Raw genomic sequence first — 8,503 nt, 5'->3', positions numbered from 1 at the left:
CTTCGGGCCCCCGGCGGCCGCGTTGGTTCCCTCCGTCGCGGGCGTGCGGTGGTGGTGCGGCTCGGCCGGTGGCGGTCCGGCGACCTGGTGGTGGTGGCCGGCGGCGCACGTGGTGGTGGTGCTTCCACTTGGCGGCTCTCTCTGTGGGGAGGCAGGGGAGCGGCTTGGACAGGGGCGGCGGCGTCGACGGCGTGCCGGCTGCAGCGCCAAGGCGGGAACTTTACAGGCCTCGGAGATCCCGGCCGGGCCTGTGCGACCACGGGCCTGGTATGTTCCTGCTATTGCGTCCGGTCAGCTACCGTCGAGACGGTGGAGGTGGGGCCCTCCCGCGTGCCGACGGTGCTGCTGCCCTAGTCCCGGCTCCTCTCCTTCTTTGTGCGGACCATGCTTCACGGTGCTGTGGGGAGACGGCGTGAGAAGCTTCGTGACTGGGTTGGCGCAGGGTGAGGGTCTGTTTGGTGGCGAGCTCTGAAGTGCCTGAGGTGGTGGTTGGGATCGGAAAAAATCTCTATTGGCTTGGCCGACACTGACGCGGTGGCGCTTGTGGGTACCGCCTGACCTTCCTGAAGGGCGTCGGGGCTACCCTTCCTCTCTCCTCACAGCGTACCGGGGGAAACCCTTGGCAGCAGCGTCGTCATCGTCGCGGTCCTTCTTGGAGGTGCTGATTGGTACCGGCGCTTTGGAAGCTCGGAGCTTGGTGGGCGATCTCCGATGGGCGCAGCAGCCTCGAGGCTTCTTCGTTTTTTGTCGATCCGCCGTTGTTGGCATTAGTTTCTTTTGTATTTTCTCTTTCTTTCCTTTTGGGCGTGACTGTGCTGCTTCCGCCCCAGCATCTATCGTTGGATGTTCGGTTGGTTGCTTTGTATACAAAGCGGGGGGAAATCCTTTTTCGGTAACATGGATGGTAAAGCATGAAACAATAAGACATCTGGCAGTCCAAGTTAAGTAATTACCTGTCCAAAAGCCATTAAAACTATCGGCTGAAGAATTTCAGAAATAAAAAGATGTGAGAACCAGTTTCCAATATCTGGCCGAATCAATTGACCACCTCCCAGTAGACCAATACCTGTACAAAATTTGGATTGAGGATACAATGTAATCTTGGGTGGAAGAAGAAAATCATACATGGATGATAAAAAATAAAGATAGAGGTGAACCTAGAAGTGCAGCATGCTGATGGATGTTCCATCGCCGGAGTTAGAAGAGTGAGCCGAGTGGAAGCATATATACGCAGCAGAAGAATGAGAAACAAAGAGCCAGGCATCTAGTATTAATCACCGTGAGGAGCGCACATCATTCACCATGAATGCTTGGAGAGAAACTGAAAAATGAGAAATAAAGAGCCAGGCATCTATTAATCACCATGAACGTTTCATGGGATTAACACCCGAACAGTTGAACGGCGATTGCGTCGACTTGCAACTGCCTGAACCAGCCCTACCGCGGGGCGCTTGGCCGTGAGCCCGTGACCGGTCGCCTGCGTCACGGGCGGCTGGCATGTCCGACCTAACAGGGCCGAACACACGACCGCCTCCCCTCGCAACCACGAAGCGACCGATCTCCCTCGTCCTCACTCCTCCCTCTCGATGGAAATCTGGGCGGAGCGAAGGAGGGTCGTCCGATCCCCTTGTCCTCCATCTCTCTCGATGGGTCGAGTGAGGCTGGAAAATTCTGGAGGCCGAACACTTGCGGACCGCTGCTGGTTTAGATAAATGGGCTGGGTAAGAGGCCCATTTTACCAGAAAGCTCAGATTTTTCCTGTGGAGCAGCAGCCCCTTAGGACATTTGGCCCAGTAAGAATAATATGTGGTGGTGGATGAAATAGAGAGCAGATTTGACGGCCAAAATCTTTCAAATCAAGCAAATGGACGGTCAGAAATGGCTAAATCGTAAGAGAGCTCGGTTTAGGCTCAGTTATACTATCCTAAATTGGGATGAAAGCGGTGGCGTGGTCAAGGAATCAACCGGGCCAAATCGATGCTAATCAACGGTTGGCTAGGCGGCTGATCTTACGAAAAGATCAGCCGGCTGATGCCTAGCAGCCGCCTATTTTTTTATGAAATCGACACCATGTGTTTGCAGGGTAGACAAAGTTTTGAAGGGATCTTAGAAAACCTATGTGTTACAGTTTCTCTTCGTGGAAATTGTTTGCACGTGAGTACCTTCGAGATTGGTTTTCTCGTGCTGGGCCGCAAGGTTCAAACCCTGTACTTCGTGTACATCGCGTGCGCGGGCGAGAGGTTGTTGCTACTAAAGGTGGAGTGCCGTGAAAGGTCGAGCCGTAACAACGGATCGGATCTCGCCACGAGGTTCGGTCTATATCAGCTCGCGTGGCAGCGGCCCATCTACCTCTCACAGTCCATATTTATGATGCACCCGCGAGCGGCCCTGCCTAGCAGCCACCCTAGCTGAGCGGTCGTGGTCCCTTTTAATGTGGAAGTCGTGGATCGATGGGAGTCCACACTTCCACTCCCAGCGACACGTGCCTCCTCGAAGCCCGACACGCTCGCCTTCTCCAAACCCTAGCTCCACCTTGCCGCCGGCTACCATGGGATGTCATTGGATCTTCCTTCGGCCATTGTCACCGCTCCACCCCTCCACATCCACCTCTACCTCCGGCACCCGCATTCCACATCGCGTGCGGCCGGACCTCGCATAAGGCCGTACGTGAAGGCGGAGATTTGCAAGCGTTACTGGGAGTCAAGCACGCCGCTGCAATCATGCGACGTGCACCTTCCCAATAACCGACATCTCTCCGCGGATTGGGTGCCCATCCCACCGATCCCGGTGAGCGACCGCGCTCGACTCGAGGAGGTGGCCTGCCGTCGGACCTCGATAACCACTGGAGGTATGCCGTGGAATCCCTGTTGTGGGACACGTGGCTCTACGACGAGCACGATCTACATCGGCAATCATTCTTTGTCGATCATGCTCCAAGCCCGCCCCCCCGCGAGCGCGCCGTCAGCCCTCCCCAGCCACGCGGACATAGGCTGGTCCGCGGACTGACGCCAATGCCATCCCTGACGTCATCCCCGCCACTGCCCGCTCAGACGACAACCGAGGAGGAGGAGCTGGTGAGGCGGGTCATGGATGACTCCCTCCACACCCATGACGAGCCCAGTGACAGGGCCTCAAACACATGATAGCCCTCACCACGGCCGGCAGCGTCGCCACCCTAGAGTTCGACGTCGTGGTGCAGGAGGAGGCCATGGAGGGCGTGTAGCACCAGGAGGAGGAGGATCCCACGCCATGGAACCCAGCACTGGTCGGCCAGAAGTGGTCCTGGACGAAGACGGTCTATCACGGCGAGATCGACAATGGAAGCAGAATTAACATCATTAGACACATCTGGTGTTGAAGCAGGATGGCTTCGAGATCTTTTGATGGACTTGCCATTGGTTGATAAATCGGTTCCAACTATCCTTATGAACTGTGACAATCATACTGTTATCACCAAGGTGAAGAGTTCAAAGGACAACATGATGTCCAACAAACACATAAAAATGAGATTAAAAGCTGTCAGAAATTAAGAAACTCGGGAGTGATAGCGTTGGACTATGTCTATACGGCTAAGAATCTGGCAGATCCCTTTCCAAAAGGGCGATCACGTGTTGTGATAGATAATGCATCGAGGGAGATGGGTATGAGACCCACATGAGTTGCCATGGTGATAACCCAACCTATGTGATCGGACATCCTGTGAAGTAGGACCTAGGAAAACAAGCCAGTGGTGAACTGAGGAGAGTAACTATACCAACCCACTCCGTTGGAGATGCAATACTCTCAATACTATATGGTAGGATGACTATTGTCTTAATGTGTTCCAAAGCTTATGTAAGCAAGATGCTATCCTACAGAGCGATCTTTGGAGGAACACACCTATGTGAGCCCGACTGCTTGTCACAGTCTACGAGATTGGGGTGATCTCTAGTAAACTCATAAATAGGCCGGGAGTGTGACTTATATGCTTCACCGGAGGGGTCTGCCTTCGGCAGGCTAGTACTAGTAAGACATGTGGTGAAGCTTTTTTATGCCGAACTGATAGACTGTGACCAGCAGTCGGGCTCACATAGGTTGCGAAGGAGTGTAGCTACTTGCTCCAGGTGAAGCTCGCCCTTAACAGGTCTTCACTGAAACACTAGTATATCGAAACAGCAACTGGAATAGAGGACACAATGGGCCCTCGAGATCTGGTGGGGGATTGCTGAAATTTGGGGTGGGCTTTAGGCCCATATTGCAATTTCTGAAAAATCTCTAAGGGCCCATGTGAGTTTATTGGCACTAGGTGTAGTGGGAAGTTTAGTCCCACCCCGCTAGTGGAGAAGGAGTTGGACCTCTTTATAAGGAATTGTCTTCCACATGCTATTGAAGCTTGAGAATAGAAGAGGCCCTCACGCACACCTCCTCCGCGACGACGTCCATCGCTTCTCTCCTTCCAGCGATCGATTTGAAGATGCTACTCAACTTTTAGGTTTCCCTTTGATTACGACTAGATGTTGATCGTGTACGTAGTAGCTAGGCCGGCCGGGTCCTCGACTTTATGGGGCCAACCTATCCAAACTTCATTGTCGACTCCAGAGTCCAGACCAAAATCGATGGGGTCAGCCCTGAGAGTCCGTGCCCGACTGCTCCTGTGTCCCGCCCTCTCCTCTCTCCCCCGGGCTGCTACAACAACCATCATCTCTCGCGCGGTGGATATCAGGCAAACGCGCACAAGTATTGGGTCTGGCCCAACCAAAGATTTCCAACATACTCACTCTTCCGGTTTTTGGAAGGTTCTGGAACATTCACTGACCGAACGTTCTCATTCCTTTTTCCTTTTGGGTTCTTCTGGTAATTTATTCCTTTGTTATTTTCTTATAATAAATTCATGATTTTTAGAACTTTTAAAAAATCTCTTAAACCTTTTTCGAAATTCCAGAATAATTTTTGAAATTACACATATTCTTCAAATCCTAAAATATTTTTGGAAATCATGAAAAATTTTCTTAAAAATGACGATTTTGTATTCAAATTCAAAAAAATGAATTCTAGAAGATTTTTCAAATTCATAAATATTATTCAAATTAACAAGAATTTTTTTTATTTCATGAACATTTTTCAAATTCAACAGTGTTTTTCAAATTCATAGACATTGAGAACATTACCATGAAAATGGAACCTTTATTCCATCATGAACCCAGATCGTGCCAAAGGGAATAAAAAACGGCTTAATCCTAAAAGGAATATGAGCATAATAGTGACTCCAGGAACATAAAAACCATGCCCAGTGGCACATGCACGGCTAAAAAAACCAGTGGCACCTGCAGACGGTATCAACAACAAGTTCTAGAATGACAACACGGCCTTTTTCTCTCCCCTGGCACCGCACGGACTCTTTTGCTATATGTACATTAAAGAGAACTAAATTGAGAAAATAGGCTGGTCCTAGTAAAAAAGAAAAGAAAAGAAAATAAATAAACGTCTTAGAAAAAGCGAGAAAACAACGGTACTGAAGGTGAATTGGGAATGCTATCTCTTGTGAGCACTACCCGAGAGAAAATCAAAAGCCAAAAGAAAACGGAAAAACTAACGCCCACACGTGTGGTCGTTTGCAGATCGCCCACACACCTTCATCACCACTCATTTTGCCACGTATGAATAGATGACATCAGCAGATATCTTTTTGGTTTTTGGCTTAAAAATATTTTATCTCTTGAATAAAAAAGCGAATTAAAAATCGGTTTTCACCATTAAATCCGTCTAGACGAGATCTCCAAAACTAGACCCCATGTTGATATGTTTCGACGAATTTTTTTTTTGCCCAGAAGTTGCCATGATATTTACACTATAGTTGCCATAGTGCTTAAACTAAAGTTGCCATGTGGCAATTTTAGTTTGTAGATCATGGAAATTTTAGTTTTTTGATGATGGCAATTCCAGTACTTTGATCATGAAAATATTTTTTTATTGAACCATGGCAATTTTAAATGCATGTATCATGGCAATTTTAGTTTATGGTGCATGGCAAGTCTAATTTCTTAATTCTTCGTTTTATAATATGTTAAAATTTATTTTTAAATGTAAAAGAAAATAGTTGAAACATATAATGACCACTTCAGTGTAAATATCATGGCAATTCATGTGCAATAGACATGTCAACTTTTAGCCAAAAAAAATTTCGCCGAAATATATCAATATGAGATCTAGTTTTGAAGATCTCGCCGCGAGGGATTTAATGGTGAAAACGGATCTTCAATCAGATTTTTCATTTAAGAGATAAAATGTTTTAAAAACTGAAAATCCGAAAAGATTTTTGCATGCATGCATGCGATGACATGGCAATCTATTTACATTAGAGACATGTGGTGCGTTTCCTTTCCTACCACACGTGTGTCAGTTATCAACGTCCAAAGAAAAAGGGGCTGCATGCCCCGCACTTACGTGCTACAGATCTTTTGCCAGATCGTCTCCCCCAGTCAGTTGATCACTGATAGCCGTTTTGAATTCAATTCAGTTGCAATGAATTCAGTTCGGTTGCAATGAATATCTAGCTAGAGTGCTACTAGACAAGAGCACATCTAGATAAGACCTAGCTAAATATGTCTACCTTTTTTAATGGAGTGTCTACATCTCAGTCGACTGAGACTTAGTTAAGTCTCGGTCGCTGATGTCAGCACCATCGGCCCTAGGCCTGTTTGGCGGCTGGTGCTGCTTCGTTGTCTCCACGCCTTGGGCTGGGCTTGCCCCATATGACTTGTTTTCTTTTTACCGATTTAATTTCCTTCTCTATTCTGTTACAGGTACAAATACATGGCTAGCAAACTTGTTGGCTCCTGGGAGAAATACTTCGGCCTATTCAACAAGTGGAAAATGGAGAGATGAAAAACAATGGAGAAAACACTATAGAAATAATTTAAAATAAAAAAGCATAAAATGAAAAGATAATAGTTATGTGTGGGTATATAACTACCCCAGCGCACACCCTAGCTACGGGTTTAAATATTTTCTGGTTTAGTTGGAAAAATGAATTAGACTAAAAAAGTTGGAACATCAATAATTTTGAGTTTTTTTCCCTTTCCTTTCTGTGTTTCTCTATTTTCTTACTTCATTGTTTTTTTTATCTACTCCTAGGAGTAGTTGCCTCCTGTTTCTTTTTCCTTCTGCCTTTGTTTTTATTTTCTTCTTTCTTGTTTGTACTTTCTTTCTTTCAATAAATATCTATATTTATTGAAAAATACATGGTTTTTTTAAATAGGTTAGCATTTTTTAAAAGGTGTATTTCATGAACACCTGTCAAATTTAATGGTTGTTTTAAGTCTTATTTCATTTTTCTTTTCTTGTTCCTGAAAAAATAAATGCAAAGTGTTAGCCCAATTTTAAAAGAAATTTGTATTTTAAGAAAATATTTTCATTATACATTGGTATTTGGAAATAAATTCAATCAAATAATTAGACATGCAACTACCGCCCTAACCTCAACAAAACGCCATTAAGTTGCAGTTGCATAGAAGACATACAATTGCAATAGGATGGACGACATACAATTGAAATGTGACATCTGTAGTTGTGCCTAGTGGCAGACATGCAACTATCCCCTCGCCACAAAACACCACAAAATTGCAACCGAAGGCGACACTTGTAGTTGCATGTCTAGTGGCAGACATGCAACTTCCACCGCCCTCCCCGATAAAACACAACGGAGTTGCAATTGCGTTGGAGACATACAATTGCAGTCGCGGGCGACACTTGCAGTTACATGCTTAGTACAAGACATGCAACTGCCCCCTCACCTGACAAAACACCACTAAGTTGCAATCGGATTGAAGACATGCAGTTTGCAATCGAAGGGCGACACTTGCAGTTGCGTGCCTAGTGCCTGACATGCAACTTCCTTCCCCTTGACAAAACACCGGTAAGTCGTAGTCGTGTTGAAGACATGCAATTGCAGTCAGGGCGACACTTGCAATCGCGTTGAAGACATGCTTAGTAGAAAACATGCAACTAGCCCCTCCTACGATAAAACACCACTATAAGTTTCAACCGCGTTCAAGACATGCAGTTGTAGTCATGTTCAACACTTGCAGTTGCGTGCCTAGTGACTGACATGCAACTTCCTTACCCTCGACAAGACACTGGTAAGTTGCAGTCGCATTGAAGACATGCAGTTGCATTCAGGGCGACACTTGCAGTTGCGTGCCTAGTGGCAGACATGAAAGTGCTCCCTCCCCGGACAAAAACACCATAGAGATGCAATCACGTTGATGACATGCGGTTCCAGATGGGGCGACACTTGTAGTTGTGTGCCTAGTGGTAGTAATGCAACTGCCTCCCTTCCCCGACCGACAAACAACACATATAGTTGCAGTCAAGGGCGACACTTGCAGTTGCATGCCTGGTGACAAACATGCAGCTGCCCCTCTCACACAGAAAAATAGAGTGGCAATCGAGGGTGACACTTGTAGTTGCATGCGTGGTGGCAGACATGAAGTTGACCCTCATGAAAAAATAGCACGGAGTTACA

The sequence above is a fragment of the Triticum dicoccoides genome, chromosome 2B, assembly GCF_002162155.2.
Source record: "Triticum dicoccoides isolate Atlit2015 ecotype Zavitan chromosome 2B, WEW_v2.0, whole genome shotgun sequence".
NCBI classification, from domain to species: Eukaryota; Viridiplantae; Streptophyta; class Magnoliopsida; order Poales; family Poaceae; genus Triticum; species Triticum dicoccoides.
The sequence above is the reverse complement of the archived record's forward strand: the minus strand, read 5'-3'. Positions refer to the sequence as shown.